Raw genomic sequence first — 5,470 nt, 5'->3', positions numbered from 1 at the left:
TGTTTTACTAGGGCGGCTCATAAAAGCAGTTCTCATTGCTAAGTTTGGTACATTACAATTTTGAGTGCGTTAATACAACAGTGCATTGGGAAAATACTGAGCCTCTACAAAATAACTTTACCTTTATAAACAAACTAATGTAATTTTCTTCACTCAAACAAGTGCAGACTTTTTAATATTTCCTCAAGATAAATATCTCAATGAAACTCTAAGTTCACTCTATTGTGTGCCGGAGTCATGGGCTTAGGACAGTTAATACACTTAGAAGATGCTACCTGTTTAGTGTTATTTACACTGGTATGTCCATCATCCCCTAATCTGGGAGGTGAACAAACTATATTCAGAATGTGACTGAATTTGCGTCAATAACTGGGAACGGTATAGCTTTAATTAATCACTTACTAAACACATAATGGGACTTAGTCTTGAGTGGGAATTTTCTTCATACCCCTCTTATGGCCTGGGAAACTTAATAAGAGGTTAACATGATAAAGGAGCCCCTGCTAAGGCAGACCTTATGGTAACGAAGGGAAAATGACAAGTGTACATGGGTAAATTATCAGCAACAGGTTAGTACAGGTTAGGTACTGAAATCAAACACTGAAGGTGGAAAACGTCGCCTCTGAAATATTCTTTCTATCCTGAAAGAGAAACTAGAGAAAAGACACGATTCCCTCAGAAAGCAATGAGTCGATTCAGGTTGTGACTTTATATTTAAGCACCACTCAAAAACATGGACACAAAGCAAACGATTTCTCTTTGCCCGTCACTATTCCAGCTACACAGCTTCGAGAGTTCTGTTTTCATTACACAACCCTTTCTCTGTTCCCAGAAGATAAGACGGCCCTGCGACAAATGGGACAGGTGGTATTTTCTGATAACCAGCGGTCGATGCAGTGGGCGTGGTACTCATGGGAGCAAGGTAGCTTACGAATTTTGTTGCCTACCATATATTCCGTAATGCAAATAGTACATGTCTTCAGTGCGTCATTTTCACCAAAACTTCTCATTGCTAAGTTAGCAATCTGTTCTTTGGTGAGTCCTCTAGTTTGGTGGTTGTCATTAAAAGGGTAAAGTAGGGTTTCATACACCCCTGGGCTTCTTTCTGAACTTTCACGATTGGAACTGAAGCCGGGGTTGGAGCTGGAGCCAGCAGCAGAGCTGTTCCGACCAGAGCGCCCTCTTCCACTCGGTGGAAACTCACCAAAACCTGTCGTTCTCTGCCTTGATGGGGTTTGAAAAGGAACAGGTGCAGTTTCCCTTGATCCAGTATCGAAGAGTGTAAGAGTGGAAAACCTGTTAGTATTCACATAGGTTCTCTCATCTGCAGGTTCAAAAAATGTTAAGGTGCGTATAAAACCTCCACGACCACTATCATAAAGGACCATGGTGTTTGGGGCCTGGGACCTTGACCGAGTTCTGCTAGCTACGCTATCTCTCTGGTGGTATTCTCCCTGCAGAACTCTTCTGACTTGAAGGTCTGTGGTTGGAGGTCTTTGATCAGATCCTGCCGCTCCACCATTGGTACCCATGTCTGAAGAACTTGATCCTTGAGCGGCAGAATTTCTTGACCCAGAAGCCGCCAAAAGATCTCTACCTAGCAACTCAGGTCCAGTTATCTGCTGTCTCAGAGTCCCATGGCGAGAGGTTCTAGAACTTCCCTCGATCTCATTTACCAAAGGGTGCACAAAAGTATGAGATGAGACACTACGATGAGATCTTCGTGGAATTTCATTTGCTGTGTGCAGAAGAGACCTACTTCTTTCAGCTCGGGCTCTGGGTCTTCTCCCGTGTTCTGGTTTGTGGTTTCTTGCCCTGCTCCGACCTCTGGTGGATGGCACTTCTGTTAATGCTTCAGCAGAACTGCGTTCTGACCTAGGTGGTCTGGCAGATGATGTCTCAGATGCTGAATTTTCCATTGGCCTTTGGCTGCTGCTGTCCATGTTTTCTGCACTAAGATTTGTAGCAGACGGTTCATTTCCGTTCTCTGGGGTTTGTCTTCCATTATTACGGTTCACACGTGTCTCTAAACTGAATCTGAGATCACCACTGTGTGGATTAGTGTGGCCCACTGCCCTCCAGGACTGATTTCCTCTCTGACCACTTCCTGTTGTATTGCCAGTCTGTCGGACAGAGTTAGGACAATCAATTATGGAGTCACCATTGGACACGTCATCTGAAGAGTCTCCAGGTCTATTTTCATCTGAGCTCTGTGGCGGGGGCGGCCCCTCTTTGATTTGCTGTAGTCTTCTGAGCAACTCCTCCTCAGTACTTTGACCGGGGGTGCCTAGCAAATTGTTGTCTCTCATAAGTCGATAGTCTTCTCCGCTCAGATTATTTACAAATCGATAGAAAGCTTCTTTCCGATTCAATCGAATCATTTGCCTTCTGCGATGTGCTGCAGATTGGTCATTTCTTTTATCACTAGAATCTGAGTTTTCCATCTTGATGAACAAGTGGAGGATTTCTGTCTGTTATGACATAGTACTGCAATCCAATAAACTGGACTTTCGCTTTTCTTCACTAGGCTTCGGTGGTTTGGCCAGGACGGGACTGGCTGGGCTATGAGTCCTCAGCTGCTGCTGTGGACGCCTGAGCTCTGCCGCTTGGCTGCCTCCTGCTCCCTAGCCCGCCTCCGAATGGCTGGGAGAGACCCGCCTCTAGCCCAGGAGCTCCGCCCATTCTGACGTGTAGCACAAGCAGCCATTATCTTCCATTGTTACCTAGAGGTAACAGAAATCGACTCAAGGTAAATTTTCTTAATGTCACCCCAAATTACCTATTGAATGTAGTTCAGGTCCCCTTTCTCAGCTACTCCACGTGACTCAAGAAGTCCTACTTAGAAAGCAGATGATTCAGCCAAAGCGTACCAGGTGGGCCTGGAGAAGAGCGACTGGTAGTACTATTCGAAGGACACACCCACTCTTCTTGCAAGGCTGGCATCATGCTGGGGAATTTAGTGAGACAGTGACTGCTTAGTGATAGGCTGGCATCACACAGGAAGTTCATTGTGCCATTCCCACAGTTGTTAGGTGCCATCATGAGAATGAACCAAGAGTTGACCTTCTCTACTCTGGTGTCATGAGAACAAGGATTAAGTCATGGAGCCTGAAGACACCCGGCTACAGCCCTCGAGTGGGAGATAGCTGTAGGGACTATTACAGAGAATGGGAAAGCAGATATGGACTTGCTGATTCATTCAGGTTGGCATCTGATTAGGGTGGTAAGGAAAAGGGTGGTTTTAGCCCAGCCCTCCATATAAAGAACTGTTAGTGTCTCCCGAGGTCAGCAGGAAGTTTGACTTCTAGAGGGGCCTGCAGGCCATGCATTTCACTACCAGCAGGATGGAAAATGAAAACTCAGACCTGTTGGAGCGCTTCATTTCCACAACCCCCTTCCTCCCACAGTGCATTCACTGAGGGGTGTTATATGAAAACACAGAGGCTGAGTCTCCTGCTCAGATCTCAGTCCTCTGTTGCTCCCCTTCCCCACTCTTCAAAGTGTTCAGGGGCCTCTCATCAACGTGGTAAGTAGGCAGAGCCCAGAAAATAATCTCTGGAGAAGGTGGAACATGGGAGCACCTGCTTAGCCATAAGGCTTGGAAAAGCAAAGTGTGTGTGGTAGATGCTGTTGCTATACAAAGAAGAGATGCTCCCAAAGAAGATGCACATGTTGAAGGCCTGACCCTTGGCTAGTCCAGGATCAGCAGCGACATAAATGGGAGGCAAGGAAAGAGAACTCTATTTAAACACACCAATCTTTGCTGCTAGCCGACTCCAGCGTTGGGAGACCCAGAAAGAAATCACACACAAATGTGATTTAAAAATTTGTTAACTAGAGGAATTGGTGTGATGTGCTGAGTTTTTCTATGCCAGACTTAGTCCATCACTTCTGATTTCAGGACCCTTCAGCTCCTCACGATATAGACAGAATGCAGCCAGATTCTCTGAGAGGATATAAGACAAATGGCATCTAACCTAGTTCCCAGTAGAGTCCTTGTTCCCCCTTGGAACCTCATGAGCACAGACTTCACTGTCTATGTTTCTGTTGGCATTTTGTTTTTCCCATGTCCCACCCATTAAGCTTTAAGTACAGTGTTCAAGGACTTCTCTAGCCTGCAACTCGGAACTCTTCTACATTCCTCCGTGTGTAAGTCCAAAGGCCTATGGCCTGCAAGGTCATATTTATAACATTAATGATTCCAACCCTGGTACCACGGTTCTGGATTTATTTCTTTTCTCATTATCCTGACAAAATACCAGATCAAAGTATCTTTAGAAGACAGGGGAATATTTTGAGTCAGGCTTTGGAACGGACACAGCCTGTCATATTGGGATAGCATGGTAGTGACAGTGGCTCCAGCTCTTGTGGCAGGCTGTTGAGACAGCTCTTTACACTGTGCCAGTGGTGGCAAGGCAGGGAGTGATGATGCTCTGCTCAGTTTGCTTTTTCCTTTTATCCTCTCCTCTGGGAGCCCAGCCCATTGACCAGTGCAGCACACATTTCCGGGGTGTATTCCCTGAGAGTTGTCTCTCTAGAAATGTCCTACTCGACAGGCCCAAATCCAGCTATGGTGACAATAAAAATCAACCACAGAAACATAATGAAGACCATGTACAACAACCTTGTCACCAGCATTATTCTAAATGGGAGGAAATGGAAAGCATTTCATTTCTAATAAGAAGGTAAAATGTCCACTTTCTTCACTCTTACTCAATGCAGTGCTGAAATCTTAGTCAAAGCAATAAGACAAGAGACAGAAGCCAAAAGAAAACAGAAGTAGTCAACTTACCTCTCAGATACTGTACTTGAAAGATCCAAAGGAGTCTTAGATCTCATAAGCATTTTGGCACAGTAGCAGAATACCAAATAAACCTACAGAATAAGGTTGTTTTCTCTATATAAATACTGAGCTTACTGATAGAGTAATAAAACAAGTTCTTTAGCAATTTCAAAAATAAAAACACCTAGGGTACTGGACTAGAGAGATGGTCCACTGATAAGAGACCATGTTACTCTTCCAGAGTACTAGAGTTTGGGCAGCTTACAACTTCTTCCAACTCCAGCTCCCTGAGATCCAGTGCTATCTTCTGGCCGTTGAGGGGACTCACATACAAACACACATAATTATACAGAATTAGACAAAGAAAATAAGTCTAAAAATTAACTGCCTTGGAATAAACCCAATTTTTAAGCTAAAGGTTTGTTAAAGGCACCTGCAAGTATAATGCAGCTGGGCGGTGGTGGTACATGCCATTATTCCCAACACTGGAGAGGGAGTAACAGGAAGATATCTTTGAGTTTGAGGCCAGCCTGGTCTAAAGAACGAGTTCCAGGATAGACTCCATAGCTACACAGAAAAACCCTGTCTTCAAAACTAAAAAAGAGGCACATTTAATAAAAACTTTATTATATTTTACACTTTTTTCTTTGTGTATGTGTACATATTCAGTTCTTTCTTATGTGTATG

The 5,470-nt window shown here is 44.4% G+C and overlaps 1 pseudogene; it reads right to left on the bottom strand.

Moving 5' to 3' along the window:
• Positions 1-685: 685 nt before the first annotated feature.
• LOC148117287 (E3 ubiquitin-protein ligase RLIM pseudogene) lies at positions 686-2,584 on the bottom strand (annotated as a pseudogene).
• Between the last annotated feature and the right edge of the window lie 2,886 nt (positions 2,585-5,470).

Source organism: Myodes glareolus, chromosome X (assembly GCF_982192425.1).
Source record: "Myodes glareolus chromosome X, mMyoGla1.1, whole genome shotgun sequence".
NCBI lineage: Eukaryota > Metazoa > Chordata > Mammalia > Rodentia > Cricetidae > Myodes > Myodes glareolus.
This window is presented reverse-complemented; position numbering and strand designations above follow the sequence as displayed.